We start from the raw sequence: 16,341 nt of genomic DNA on the forward strand, positions 1-16,341 counted from the left end.
CCCTCTAAGAGAATGCTGAACCCTGACTAATACAGATTTTAGTACCAGGAGTGTTTCTAGAGGAACAGAGTGTTAAGGATGGAATTCTTTCATTGGTTTTGGGGTTTCTGGAGTTGGCTGCTTTATATGATTAGACCCCAAAATGCCAAGGACTCTACTTCTAATAGTATAGAGAACACTGATAGTCTGTGGCATGAACTGTTTAGAGAGTTATGCAAAATAAATGCATTTGACACTCCTGATTCACCGCTCATGAGAGGCAAGAAGTTTAGTGACCCTATACATAAGTGAGGGCATTGATTGGAAAAGAAGGGGACCCTGAAACTTATAATGGGGATGTGTGGGAGGACCCTGGTGAAGCTGGGGACACTGAGTTTGTAAACTCTCATGAACCTTTTTTGCCAGAAAGAACAGCTTCCCCATCCCCAGTAGAGGCAACACCCCATCCCTGACCCAGGCTGCCATCAGCCTTTCCACCTTTGCCTGAGGAGATAAACCCTGTGCTGCCTGAGGCAACAGTGATGGCCTCCCCCGAGGCAGCTGCCAGGCAAGATAATATTGATTCTCCTCAGAAGCCACCCTCAACACCTCCGTTTGCTTCTAGACCTATAAATAGACTAAAGTCCCGGTGGGCCCCTAGAAGCGAGGTTGAGAGTGTGACCCATGAGAAGGTGTGCTACACTTGAAAAGAACTGTTTGAGCTTTCTAATTTATATAAGCAGAAATCAGGAGAACAGGCATGGGAATGGATATTAAAGGTATAGGATATTGATGGAAGGAACATAGAGTTGGATCAGGCTGAATTTATCGATTTGGGACAACTAAATAGGGAATCTGCATTTAATGTTGCAGCTCGAGGAGTTAAAAAGGCTCTAACAGTTTACTTGCTTGGTTAGCTGAAATATGGTTTAAAAGATGGCCCACTGTAAGTGAGCTGGAAATGCCTAATCTCTCTTGGTTTAATGTAGAGGAAAGGATCCAAAGGCTTAGGGAGATTGGGATGATGGAGTGGATTCGTCAGTTTAGACCTACTCATCCCAGCTGGGAAGGTCCAGAAGATATACCCCTGACCAATGCCTTGCGAAATAGATTTGTGAGGGCAGCACCTGCATCTTTGAAGAGCCTTGTAATTGTTCTTCTCTATATGTCAGATTTAACAGTGGGAATTGGAGTCACTGAATTACAAAATTTAAATACAATGGGAATAATTGGCAGGAGCCAAGTGGCAGGACTCAACTGTCAAAGTCAAGGTGGGCATGGCTACCGTAATGGACTGCACAGGCAAAGTGGCAATCAGAATAGTCTGACTAGTGTAGAGCTCTGGCATTGGCTAATTAATCATGGTGTTCCTAGAAGTAAAATTGTTAAGAAGTGTACTGCATTCCAACTTAAATTATACAATCAGAAAACTTCTAGGTTGAATGAACAAAAGACTAATTTGAATTATAAAAACAAAATCACAGCCCCTCAGTCAATTTCCAGACTTGAGCCAGTTTACAGACCAAGAATCCCTTGAATGAAGGGGAGGCCGGGTTCCCTTGAGGAAGGACCCCACTACATTACTGACAATTTGTGTATGAATCTTTCTCCCATCCTTCCCCAAGGAGACATGAGGCCTTTTACCAGGGTAACTGTGCACTGGGGAAAGGGAAATGATCAGACATTTCGGGGGTTACTGGACACTGGCTCTGAGCTGACGCTGATTCCAGGGGACGCAAAATGTCATGTGGTCCTCCAGTTAAAGTAGGGGCTTATGGAGGTCAGGTAACTAGTGGAGTTTTAGCTCAGGTCTGACTTACAGTGGGTCCAGTGGGTCCCCAGACTCATCCTGTGGTCATTTCCCCAGTGCCAGAGTGCATAATTGGCACAGACGTACTTAGTAGCTGGCAGAACCCCCACATTGGCTCCCTGACTGGTAGGGTGAGGGCTACTGTGATGGGAAAGGCCAAACGGAAGCCATTAATGCTTCCTCTACCTAGAAAAATAGTAAATCAAAAACAACATTGCATCTCTGGAGGGATTGCGGAGACTAGTGCCACCATCAAGGACTTGAAAGATGCAGGAGTGGTGATTCCCACCACATCCCTGTTCAACATTCCCATTTGGCCTATGTAGAAGACAGATGGATCTTTGAGAATGACAGTGGATTATCGTAAACTTAACCAAGTGGTGACTCCAATTGCAGCTGCTGTACCAGATATGGTTTGATTGCTTGAGCAAATGAACACATCTCCTGGTACCTGGTATGTAGCCATTGACTTGGCAAGTGCCTTTTTCTCCATTCCTGTCCGTAAGGCCCACCAGAAGCAGTTCCCCTTTGGCTGGCAAGGCCAGCAATATACCTTTACTGTCCTACCTCAGGGGTATACCAACTCTCCAGCTTTATGTCATAATCTTATTCAGAAAGAACTTGATCACTTTTTGCTTCCACAAGATATCACATTGGTCCATTACACTGGTGACATTATGCTGATTGGATCCAGTGAGCAAGAAGTAGCAAACACACTGGACTTACTGGTGAGACATTTGCATGCCAGAGGTGAGAAATAAATCTGACTAAAATTCAGGGACCTTCTACCTCAGTAGAATTTCCAGAGGTCCAGTGGTTGTGGGGCCTGTCGAGATACTCCTTCTAAGGTAAAGGATAAGTTGCTGTTTTGGCCCCTCCTACAACCAAGAAAGAGGCATGCCTAGTGGGCCTATTTGGAGGCAACACATTCTTCATTTGGGTGTGTTACTCTGGCCCATTTATCAAGTGACCTGAAAGGCTGCCAGTTTTGAGTGGGGTCCAGAACAGGAGAAGGCTCTGCAACAGGTCCAGGCTGCTGTCCAAGCTGCTCTGCCACTTGGGCCATATGACCCAGCAGATCCAATGGTGCTTGAGGTGTCAGTGGCAGATAGGGATGCTGTTTGGAGCCTTTTTCAGGCTCCCATAGGTGAATCACAGTGGAGGCCTCTAGGAGTTTGGAGTAAGGCCCTGCCATCTTCTGCAGATAACTACTCTCCTTTTGAGAGACACCTCTTGGCCTGTTACTGGGCTTTGTTGGAAACTGAACGTTTGACTATGGATCATCAAGTCACCATTTGACCTGAACTGCCTATCATGAACTGGGTGCTTTCTGACCCATCAAGCCATAAAGTGGGTGATGTACAGCAGCATTCCATCATCAAATGGAAGTGGCATATGCCTGATCAGGCTTGACAGGTCCTGAAGGCACAAGTAAGTTACATAAGGAAGTGGCTCAAATGCCCATGGTCTCCACTCCTGCCACTCTGCCTTCTTTCCCCCAGCCTGCACCAATGGCCTCATGGGGAGTTCCCTATGATCAGTTGACAGAGGAAGAGAAGACCAGGGCCTGGTGCACAGATGGTTCTGCATGATATGCAGGCACTACCTAAAAGTGGACAGCTGTAGCACTACAGCCCCTTTCTAGGACATCCCTGAAGAATAGCGATGAAGGGAAATCTTCCCAGTGGGAAGAACTTAGAGCAGTGCACCTGGTTGTGCACTTTGCATAGAAGGAGAAATGGCCAGATGTGTGATTGTATACTGTTTCATGGGCTGTAGCCAGTGGTTTGGCTGGATGGTCAGGGACCTGGAAGAAGCATGATTGAAAAATTGGTGACAAAGAAATTTGGGGAAGGGTTATGTGGCTGGACCTCTCTGAGTGGTCAAAAACTGTGAAGACATTTGTGTCCCATGTGAGTGCTCATCAATGGGTGACCTCAGCGGTGTAGGAGTTCAATAATCAGGTGGGTAAGATGACCCATTCTGTGGACACAACTCAGCCTCTTTCCCCAGCCACCCCTGTCATCACCCAATGGGCCCATGAACAAAGTGGCCATGGTGACAGGGATGGAGGTTATGCATGGGCTCAGCAACATGGACTTCCACTCACCAAGGCTGACCAGGCTATGGTCACTGCTGAGTGCCCAATTTGCCAGCAGCAGAGACCAACACTGAGCCCTTGATATGGCACCATTCCTCGGGGTGATCAGCCAGCTACCTGGTGGCAGGTCGATTATATTGGACCTCTTCCATCATGGAAAGGGCAGAGGTTTGTCCTCACTGGAATAAACAATCTGGATATGAGTTTGCCTATCCTGCACGCAGTGCTGCCAATACTACCATCCGTGGACTTATGGAATGCCTTATCCACCATCATGGTATTCCACACAGCATTGCCTCTAACCAACTTTACAGCTAAAGAAGTGTGGCAGTGGGCTCATGCTCATGGAATTCACTAATTTTACCATGTTCCCCATCATCCTGAAGCAACTGCATTGATAGAACGGTGGAATGGTTTTTTGAAGTCGCAATGACAATGCCAACTAGATGACAATAATTTGCAGGGCTGGTGCAAAGTTCTCCAGAAGGCCATGTATGCTCTGAATCAGCATCCAATATATGGTACTGTTTCTCTCATAGCCAGGATTCACAGGTCCAGGAATCAAGAGGTGGAAGTGGAAGTGGCACCACTCACCATCACCCCTAGTGATCCACTAGCAACATTTTTGCTTCCTGTTCCCACGACATTACGTCCTGCTGGCCTAGAGGTCTTAGTTTCAGAGAGAAGAACACTACCACCAGGAGACACAATGATTCCATTAAACTGGAAGTGAAGATTGCCACCTGGACACTTTGGGCTTCTCCTGCCTTTAAGTCAGCAGGCTAAGAAGGGAGTTACAGTACTGGCTGGGGTGACTGACCTAGATTATCAAGATGAAATCAGTCTACTACTCCACAATGGAGGTAAGGAGGAGTATGCATGGAATACAAAAGATCCCTTAGGGTGTCTCTTAGTATTACCATGCCCTGTTATGAAGGTCAATGGGAAACTATAACAGCCCAATTCAGGCAGGACTACAAATGATCCAGATCCTTCAGGAATGAAGGTTTGGGTCACTCCACCAGGAAAAAAACCAAAACCTGCTGAGGTGCTTGCTGAAGGCAAAGGGAATACAGAATCTGTAGTAAGCATCTTTTCATGTGCCTGTTGGCCACTTGTATGTCTTCTTTGGAGAAATGTCTATTCAGGTTTTTTGCACATTTTAAAATCCAGTTATTTGGGGTATTTTTGCCATGAAGTTGTAGGATTCCACATAGATGAGGTATCTATAATAGTCAAACTCATAGAAGCAGAGAATGCGATAGTGGTTGCCGGGGGCTGGGTGAGTAGGAGAAATGGGGAGTTGTTCAATGGGTGTAAAGTTTCAGGAGTTTAAGGCTGCAGTGAACTATAATTACACCACTGGACTGTACTCTGGTTGGCAAAGTGAGACCCTGTTTCTACAAAAAAAGAAAGAAGAAAGAAAGAAAGAGAGGAAAAAAGAAGAAAGAAAAAGAAAGAAAGAAAAGAAAGAAAACTATAGATTAATATGTCTTATGAACACAGATACAAAAGTTCTCAGCAAAACAACAAAACATAAGCAAATTAAATTGAGCAATATATGTGAAGAATTCTATACCATTGCCAAGGGGTGTGTATCCTAGAAATGCAAGGCTGGCTCAACATTCAAAAATTAATATAATTCACCAGATTAACGGATACATAAGAAAATCCATGTGATCCTATCAATAGATGAAGAAGCAGCATTTGGCAAAATTTAAAAAAATGAATGATTAAAAACTCTCAGCAAGCCATAAATAGAAGGGCATCAAAAAAATAAATAAATACATTTAAAAAGTCCTTCAGCTAATATGGTATATCTAATGGGAAAAGACTGAATGATTTTCTTTTAAGTATATTACTAGTGAAGATGTCTATTGTCAGCATTCCTACTTAATATTGTATTAGAAGTCCTAGAAAGTGCAATAAGGCAAGAAAAATAAATAAAAGACACTCAGATAGAAATGGAAGCATAAAACTATACTTCAAGATGTATAAAATCCTAAGTAATCTACAAAAAAGCTCCTAAAACTAATAAGTGAGTTTAGCAAGGTCACAAACTACAAAGTAAACATACAAAATCAGTTGGTTTTCTATACTCTAGGAAAGAGTATAGAAAACTAAAATTTTTTTAAAGTAACATTTACAATACCTTCAAAAAAGTAAAATTTTAGGTATAAATCTAATAAAATATATGCAAGGTCTCAACCCATACCTCATACCTTATATAAAAATTCACTTGATATAGATCTAAATACACAATATAGAACTATAAAATTGTTAGAAGAAAACATAGGAGAAAATCTTCCTGATCTTGGGCTAGGCAAAGAATTCTTAAATACTACACCAAAAGCACAATCCAAGAAAAAAACAAAGACAAATTGGACTTTCTCAAAATTAAAAATTTTGTTCTTCAAAGGATGTTGCTAAGAAGATGAAAATATAAGCCACAGATTTGGTAAGAATATTTGCAAATCATATATTTGACAAAGGACTTGTATCCAAAATATAGAAAAAGCTTTCAAAACTCAGCAATAAGAAAACAACTGAATAAAAGCTTAGGCAAATGATGAGACAATATTTCATCAAAAAGGATATGCAGGTGGAAAATAAGTACATGAAAAGATGCTTAATAACATTAGCCACTAGGGAAATGCAAATGAAAAGCACAATTAAGTTGCCACTGCGTGCCTATTAGAATGATTAAAAAGCACTGAAGATAGTCTGCTGACAAGGGTGTGGAACAGTTAGGTTTCTCATGTATTGCTCGTGGGAATGCAAGATGGTACAGCCCTTCTGGCAGTTTCTGAGTTAAAAGTTAAACATAGACCTTGCATATGATCCAGCAATCCCATTTCTAACTATTTAGCCCAAAGAAATGTAAACGTATTTTTGAAAAGAAACCTCTACATATACACTTAAAATAGCCTTATTCAAAATCACCAAAAACTGGAACCAACCCCAAAATATGTCAATGGATGAGTAATCCATGCAATAGAATACTACTCAGTCATAATAAGTTAAAAACTATTAATACATACATCATGAATGAATCTCAAATATATGATGGTAATTGAAAGAAACCAGTCTCAAAATGTTGAATACTGTATGATTCTGTTTATATGATACTCTGACATAAGCAAAACTGTAGGTTTAGAGAATAGATCAGTGGTTGCTAGGGTTGGTGGCTATAGAGCTCTGACTTCTGATGGTCAGTACAAGAACATGCTTTGGGATGTTAAAGTTAAGCTACATCCACTTGTGGTGGTGACTACAAATATCTTTGTGTGTGCTGAAACCCATATAACTGTAAACAAGACAAAATGTTACTCTGTGTAACAAAAATATAAATTTAAAATGGCAATGACCATTTTATTGCTTACAATTTTTTGAGTCAGGAATTTGGCAGGGTTCAGCCAGGTTCAGCTGACCATATGGTGTCAATTCAGCTGGGACTGAAGAATCCAAGATGGCCTCACTAATGTGTCTGGGTCTTGATGCTGGCTATTAGCCAAAGGACCTTGGTTCTTCTCCATGTGGCATCTCTTTCTACCTGGATTACTATCCTTTAGGATTTTTCTCTGCATATGTCCTCTCTCTTCAGCAAGACAGCTTAAACTTCTTACATAGCAGTTGGGTTCCGAGAGCAAAAGTGGAAGCTATAAGGCCACTTAAAGACCTGGTTTTAGAAATTCTAGAATGTTACTTCCATTGCATTATGTTAGTCCTGTCCAGATTAAGGAGAAGAGAAATAGCTTCTACCATTGGCTGGGAGTTGCAGCAAAATATTACACAGGAGTATGGACACAAAGAGACATGATTCGTTGGCAGGGGGAGGTGGGAGAAGGAGCATAGGAAACACAATGTCTATTCTCACACTGCTGTAATGAACTACCTGAGACTGGGTAATTTATGAAGAAAGGAGGTTTAATTGACTCACAGTTCTGCAGGCTGTACAGGAAGCATGGCTGGGAGGCCCTTCATGGTGAAAGGGTGAAGGGGAAGCAAGCACCTTCTTCACGTGGCAGAGTGGGAGAGAGAGAGGGAGTGAAGGGGGAAGCACTATACACTTTTAAACAACCAGATCTCCTGGAACTCTATTATGAGAACAGCAAGGGGGAGGTCTGCCCCATCATGATTCAATCATCTCCCACCAGGCCCCTCCTTCAACACATGGGGATTACAATTTGACATAAGATTTGAGTGGGGACACAGAGCCAAACCATATCAGTGAATATTCTAACCAGCAGGAACAGCATGTGCAAAGACTCCTAAAGAGCTGAAATAAGAGGAGGTGAAAAGAAAGCATGGTGGCTGATGATGAATGAAAAGAAGTTTCAATAGAGATGAGGCTAGGGAAGAACCTAGAGCAAGATTATGTGGGACATGTAGGCTAATGTTATGGGTTTGATTTTATTTTAAGTGAAAGCCATTAAAATAACTCAAGCCGGGAAGATCTGATATGATTTGTCTTTTCAAATGGTGGTGCTGGCTCCTGTGTAAATTCCAATATTCATTAGTTACCTGAAGATAAACACTCTATTCCAAGGTACCCAAATGTAGAATGCATAAAAACACATCCCATTGCAGTTTAAGGTGAAATAATTCACATCACATGTCTTCACACACATTTCATTCAACACACACTTGAGGGACTAACATGTGTCAGCCACTTTGGTTTAAAAGGCAAATGAATATCATAAATGCTAGCTGTAGTCTTTTTTGAAGTCCAGTGAAACCAAAAACAAAATTTGAATGTCTTGGGAGGGATGAGATTTTTTTCCCACCCACAAGTCAAGTTTTTAAATCATTTACAACAAATACTCCTGTTTGCTTTTAAGACTGGAACTAAAAGAGCAAGTCTACCACCTGGCAAGATAGTGACAATCCATGAAGAGTATGTTGTGTAGGGCTGCATCTTTATTTTTAAGTGCACGGATTGGGGAGAGATGGAAGAAGGATGACAGAAGAAATGCAGACATATTGAGTTCTCAGCAGAGCAGTGCTATATGACCAGCCATATGTCATCTGTGTAGGTGCAAAAGTATAACTAAATATATGACAGGAAAGTATGGAATCATGCTTCACAGTGTGTTAGACAAAACACTTTAAGAAATCAAAATTGGCATGATTCACTGAGCATTTATTATGTGCTGAACATTATTGTGAACTCTGGGGCATAGAAAAGAAATATTAATGTAACGTGATATAGAAACAATGTTAGGAAGTAGAGAGTCAGGAGATGGGATTCTGGTCCCGTCTCTGCCATTAACTTGGTGTGGAAAGTAGAGCAAGTTATTTGTCCTCTATGGATCTCTGTTTTCTGATTATGCATATTGCTTCCAGCTATGACATTCCATAAGCTCTACTTCCTACGATTGAGTTTACAATCCATGATTGCTGGAGGACAAGACTTAGACAAATGAGGAATCAGATTTCAATTTGATTCTACCAATGTTTATTGAAAATATTTTCATCTGAAAGTCAAAGTTATGTGGAACTTTGCAGTAAGTGGGTGGATCAAAATACTCAGGCTCACTTTCTATCTTCTTTTTATTGACTGAACTAAGATGATTGTGTTTTTCATTGCAAATTTAAATTTTGAATTCCATTTTTTTTTAAAAAAAATCATATTATGTATAATCTTTTTTTTTTTTTGGTGAGAGGCTAGAGAAAAGGATGCTTGTGTGGCAATTGAAATAGAAATCCACTTTCAAATACTATTACCATATGTTTAGGGGGGAATAAACTTCGAAGAAACACTTTGCTTATTTAGAACATGATTGTTTGCTAAAAGGTTAATGAAACTCAACTAGAAGTTGAATAAAGAAGAAAATCAATCAATGTCTCCCTTCCCCCATCACCATTATCAGCACCTTCAGGATGAAAAATATAGAAGTTCTGTTATTTTGTGCCTCTTGATTCACATTTTCCCAGGACTCTGGTAGACACAACAGGATTTGAGATGAAGGAAATTTCAAATCTATTCCAAAGGTTTTTTCAATGATTGGAGGGTTCCCTGGTTGTCTTATTTATATGTATACCTGTTTTTACTATAGCTACTGTGTCCCTGGTGCTAGCTTTATGTTTGTAAATGTCATTTTCACACCTATGAATAAAGGCATGGAGATAGAATTTACCTAACAACAAATATTTGATTATATTAACTATGTTCCTTAACTAGTGTGAGGAACTGGTGAAGTGTAATGAATATGACAGACATGGTTCTTGACCTTAAGCTTAAGGACGGGAGATGAAGAGCAAGTGATTATGAGTATGATGAGTGTATCAAAAGGCAGAAGCAGAGAGCTAAGGGCTATTTAGCAAAGGAGCTGACCTGGTACTGTTTATGGTCTGAGGACAATAAGAACAGTCATATTCAAGTAGAGACCTGTTGTATAGTAAGGAATTTGGCTAAACTTTGGTCCCTGGGAGGTAACCTCTAAGTCTAAAGAATTTTCTGAGTGAGGGGAGTGTCTTTGTTATTCATGGATGCCCTCTCCTTTACCATGACTGAGTTTATGCTAATGAGATGACTTAGAATGGGTACTGGCTACTCTGGAAGGACCAATCATGTGATTAGAGCATTGCGGTTTGATCCTTGTGATGTCAGGCTGACCTGTGGGGAGGGGAGGAGCCTTAGAGATGGAGTTCAATCATGTGCTAATATCAATCATGCGCTAATATCAATCATGCCTATATAATGAAACACCAATAAAAACTGTGGACACCTGGAGCTCAGTTGAACTTCCCGGTTAGTGACGCACATTGATGTGCTGGGAGGGTGATGTGTCCTGAAGACATGGAAGCTCTGTGTCTGGGACCCTCCCACACCTCACCCCATGAGTCTTTTCATTGTTGGTCCCAATTTGTATCTTTTGTATAAAACTGTAGTTATAAATATGGTGCTATTCTGAGTTTTGTGAGTTGTTAAAATGAATTACAGTACCGAGGGAGTAGTGAGAACCCCAGAATTTGTAGCCAGTTAGAAATGCAGGTGGCCTGGGAACCCCAGAGCTTATGGCTGGTGTCTGAGAAGAGGAGAATCTTATGGAGGACTCTGCTTTTAACCTGTGAAATTTGACCTAACTCTGGGTAGGTAGGTGTTGGAATTGACCTAACTCTCGGTAGATAGGTGTTGGAACTGAATTTCCTATTATTCAGTTGGATTGCAGGGATACGCAAGATGGGTATGGTTTCTTCCCTGTCAGAGTGACTAGTCATTGCCTCAATACCTGTACCACTGGGTAAATTTAATTTTTACTTTAAACAAGATTATGTTTAAATAAACAGCCTGAGGGAAGAGGGCAAATCACCAAAAGGGTAGCTGATTGCATGGGGATAGAGGGGGCTGGGAGTGAGTTTTGCCTTGCTGTTAGGAAAATGGATGGCTGAATGGATGTGGAACATTATGAATAGATGGTAGGCATGTGAGAGTCAAATGATTTTTAGCATTAGGTAGTGATCTTGCTGAAGTAGCCCCTACAGAAGCATGTGTGTGGATTTTGTGCCTGAATGACAAGGAGCATTGCCCCTCACCTCCCCTCTCCTGACTATACAGGGAACCACACACCAATTTCACAGCATACTTATCCTGTGTGACCTCCAGATTGCAATTGGAGAATTCAAGCAGAGAAAGAGATTAAATTGGCTGGACAGGGTAACATTAAACATGAATAAAGACTATACTTAATGTTTCAAAGCTTGGTGGACCTCCATAACCATTTGAGGGTACTTTGTGAACATACAGATTCTACCCTAGACTTTTTTTTTTTTTTCTGAGACAGAGTCTCACTCTGTTGCCCAGGCTGGAGTGCACTGGCACGATCTCAGCTCACTGTAACCTCCGCCTCCCGGGTTCATGCCACTCACCTGCCTCAGCCTCCCGAGTAGCTGGGACTACAGGCACCTGCCACCACGCCCGGCTAATTTTTTATATTTTTAGTAGAGGGGGGTTTCACCATGTTAGCCAGGATGGTCTCAATCTCCTGATCTCATAATCCGCCTGCCTTGGCCTCCCAAAGTGCTGGGATTACAGGCGTGAGCCACCGCACCTGGCCCCTAGACTTTTAAAATCAGACTTTTTAAAGGAGGATACTTAAGAATAGGGCTTCCAAGATGATTCTGAGGGGCTGCCAAATCCGAAAACATCTGGTCTACCTGATTGTCAAACAAGGATGTCTCACAAATCCTCAAAGAGATGTGTTATCAACAATTACCATTTTGCTTTGCTGTCAGGATATTATTCTTCTGAATGGGCTAGTTTCATTTCTAAAGCTATAGATGTAGAGGATCTTGCTTTCCTCTTCTCCCATCTGTGGATTTTTATTCTCAGTTTCATTCATTGGCATCTGAAATCTTGGGAGTTAAGATGTGTTTTTCTTTTTTTTGGGTGGGGGGGAGTAGGAGTGTCAAGTCTGCCTTGTATGGTAAAAATAGAGTGGGTGCTTTTGGAGAAAATTTCAAGGATGGGGTGGAAGGTAGATTTTAGCCATCAAAATCATTTGAGCTAACCAAATCAACAATAAATCACAAACTCCAGATTTTTGTTTAAAGGGGAGGAGACCAAGGCAGTGGATGTGCAAATTAGCCAGGCCACGACTTGCTGGCTCTCGTTCATTTTGTAAACAAAAGCAGGCCTGAATTCAATCAAACATTACTTGTTAAAGTAAACTAGCAAAAAGCTGGTGAAAATTAAAGTAGAACAGAAGATGGTTTCAATAATTTCATTCTCCAGCTTTTAGCTTAAAAAAAAAAAACAACAACCCACCATTCCATTCTATGGGGCATGTCCTTCCTTTCAAGACACTTTCATGAAAACCAAACAGTTTTTAGTGGGGGTTATACACATTGAAAAATGCTACCTGTAGTATTGGGTTAATTGCCTTCAGAACAAAATTCTGAATATTATATATATAACTTTGACAATATTTTTGTAGGCTTTTAGAGACTTCTTAAACGAGAGAAATGGGACTCAATCCATTGGCTAGCTGAGGGTCTATGTTGTTTGATAAATACCATGTGCCTGGTATGCTATACTTGTTTGAAGTGACACTGAGAGATTAGTTGTTTCTAGACATTTTTTGGTTAGGTCTTTAATGTGCGCAGAGCTGTAGGGTTTCCCCTCAAAAATGAACAAAACCTGAGGAGTTTTGCTCTCTGGGACTAGAAACAAGTGGACCATTGCTTTTGCCTGAGGTAAAGTGTTCCCCTAAGGTGACAGGTCTAAGCTGTCATTTCTCAAAGGGGAACAGTAGGAATACTATCTCAATCCCAGGGGAGTTCTAATTATTGAGGCTTAACTTCAAAGCTTCAGTAGAAATGCAAGTGGAGCTGTCATTTTTGGGGTTGGGGGGAAGTGAGAATCCAGAAAGCGATTTCTCAGAGTTTTGGGACTGTGTTTAGCTGTCCAATTGTCCACCTAGGCCAAAAGTAATCCTGAGTCATTGCCTGAAACTCCCTCCACCTGTGTGCTTGTGTTACGTTCCAGCAACTGAAAGAGGTGTTGATTCATTTCAGGCCTACTCTTTCTGTGATGAAGTTCAACCCACCATAGAGGACTCAGGGGAACTACACTGTGGGCTCTAGGTCTGGGATTTGTTTTCTCTGTGCTTTTCTCTGTTTACTCTGCATTGTCAATGATGAGGTAGATATCACATGTGTTTAGCCGAAAAGATAATGCACAGTATCTCATAACAGTGTAGAACAAGGCAGGGTAAGACTGTAGGCACAAACCAACTTTTGATGATAAGACATCAAAATGAAACAACAACAATAGCAGCACTCCTGTGCTCCAGAATCAGCTACAGGAGGCAAACTTTGCAATGGCCTCTGTGAAAATGACTCACCATCATCAAACTGTGGTTAAGAAGAGCTTGGGCTGTTTCCTACTCAGATCTATCAGCTGACTGTCGAATACTCAACTTGGGGTGGATATAGAAAGTGCCCTGTCTACTCAGAGGCTTTATGTACTGGAAGAGGATTCATTTAATGCTTAATGATAATTTGGATATAAATCAATTACCAACTAATCTGCTTGAAATTCTTCCATTGTGGGTCTTCTTAGAGACAGTCAGCTGGATGAAATAACCTCTTGTCAATTCCCTCTTATCCTATGGGCCTATGATGACTTTTTTCAATGGCATTACAGAAGTGCAAACTGTTTTGTCCGGACCCTTTAAATATCAGCTATGGGAGGAGCTTTTTCCATTTGAGGCTTGTATTTTTGTTCTTCAAGTTGATGGTTCTATTTTGATACATACTAACCTGTTATCCTCTATCCTGGTACTCATCTATGGCATTGGCCCAAAGACCAGTTACAAAAGTGATGGGCCTGGCAAAAGCTCCTTGAGGGGAAAATGTCCTGGCTCATATTTTAATAGTCAAAGGAAACAAGGGCAGTTTCCTAGCACCCCTACCTTGATGCCTGCCCTCCTCGGGTGATCAGGAATGATATTTTCATTGTGTTATACCTCAGCATTTACTTCTTTGTGTTTATTCCATTGCTGAAAGAGTCAGAACATTACTTTTTCTAGCACACATTGTTTGTCTGAAAATACACCTGGAGAACTGCCCAATTTGGAAATGACTTAAATTACAAAAAAAGCACAGCTGTCTTTAACAGCTCTAGGAGTTCATGCAACGAGCCTACAATTTATTGAGTAGGATTAGATGCTTATTGCCTATGACACTTTAAATACCATTACATTGAAGTTTATACAAGAAAGTCCAAGTTTAAAACTGGAATCTTAGCAATAACAGCTGGGCCATTTGTTTATGTGATAGGCAGGAAAGAATGACTTCTGTAATCTTTCTATTTGGCTGCAGGATTCTGCTTAGGGGAAAAAATATGGGGAGGGGGAAGAAAGAAGCTAATTTCAGATTGTCAAGCTGAGCTGAACACTGCTGGCTAATTTGTCCCTCATGTTAAGACCTCTGCCAAGGTTCCTCTTGTATCCTCTTGCTCTCTCACACCTGACAAACCAGTACTTGAAATACTGTAGCCCACCTCAATGACAGCAAGGGGTATGTCACTAGCTAGCTTGCAGCTCTCTCCCCCAGGCGGCTCACATTCCGCATTTTGTTTCTAGCATGAAAGACTTTGTTTTAAATCATAATAGCAACCAGGCTGTAATCACATTAGAGCGCACATGGGGAACTTGCAAAAAGTCATGTGTTTTGGATTTGACATTCTGATTTATGGTTGTGTGCTCCAGTTACACAGCTGCAATCTCATTTTCCGACAAAGATGTTTTCTATTTTTCTATTACTTTGCTTCACCCTGTCTTTATGTTGGGGAAAATGAAAGCCACCAGGTGAAGTCATAACATAAGTAAAAATGTTTTTGTGTTTGGGCTGGAGAGCGTAATAAATGGTGTATACTGGCATTTCAAACACAGCTTGTTATTTTTGAATAAAAATGTAAAGGGAATTGCTTACTTAAGGTAATCGCAAATTAAAGAAGTACTCAGAAATTTGTTTGTAAAACCCAGAATTGTCCTCCAAACTTTCTGTCTCTATCACTCGATATTAACATCCCAAGAGGGGAGTTGGACAGTAATGTTCCATTTTGGATGTGTAGGTAAACTGAGCTCCCTGTCTTGTATGCTTATTTCACCAAACTCGAAGAAGTTCAGGGTTGGGAACTTGTAAAGACAATCTCTACCAACCTATTCATTGTGCAAATGAGAAATGTGAAACAGAGATGTATAGTGACTTGCACAAGGTCTCACAGCTGGTTAGCCACAGAGCTTAAACTGGAACTCAAATTTCTTTCTTCCCAATCCATTTTCCACCATTCCTTTTAAATGCAAGTTGAACAGCAGTTTTTGTGGTAACCTGACTACTACTACAAAGAATATTCCAAATAAGACCTCTGTTAACATAGAGAAAAGAAAACTACTTTTACTTTTTTGTTATTTCCTCAAGTCTAACATTTTTTATTGTGAAGTGTGGTGAAAATTCAGACCCATAACTCATTCAGCAATATACATGACACAGTATTCTATCTTGGTCTCATAACTTGGGTTATGTTATTAGCAATAAATATAACAATCTTGAACTCAGATGTATTAAGATTTAACACATTTTAAGTTTTTCACAACATTTGAATAATTCCAAATATAGCTATGTTTTTGGCAATCCAATAAAATCTTGGTGAAGGGATAAAAATATTTGTATAAGAACATTTAAAAATATATATAATGAAGACATGCATGGGTATAAGCAGATTGATTGAGTTGGAGATCTCTATAAAGAATGAGAAGAACGCTGGCCGGGCGTGGTGGCTCACGCCTGTAATCCCAGCACTTTGGGAGACCGAGGCGGGTGGATCACCTGAGGTCAGGAGTTCTAGACCAGACTGGCTAACATAGTGAAACCCATCTCTACTAAAAATACAAAAATTAGCCGGGCGTGGTGGCAGGCTCCTGTAATCTCGGCTACTCAGGGG

At 40.9% G+C, this 16,341-nt stretch overlaps 1 long non-coding RNA gene across 1 annotated transcript in view; it reads left to right on the plus strand.

Annotated features, from left to right (window-relative positions):
• Nucleotides 1-16,341, plus strand: part of LOC129012074 (uncharacterized) — a 348,709-nt gene that overhangs the window by 330,636 nt on the left and 1,732 nt on the right. The window lies entirely within an intron of this gene.

The sequence above is a fragment of the Pongo pygmaeus genome, chromosome 15 (genome assembly GCF_028885625.2).
Source record: "Pongo pygmaeus isolate AG05252 chromosome 15, NHGRI_mPonPyg2-v2.0_pri, whole genome shotgun sequence".
In the NCBI taxonomy this organism is placed as follows: Eukaryota; Metazoa; Chordata; class Mammalia; order Primates; family Hominidae; genus Pongo; species Pongo pygmaeus.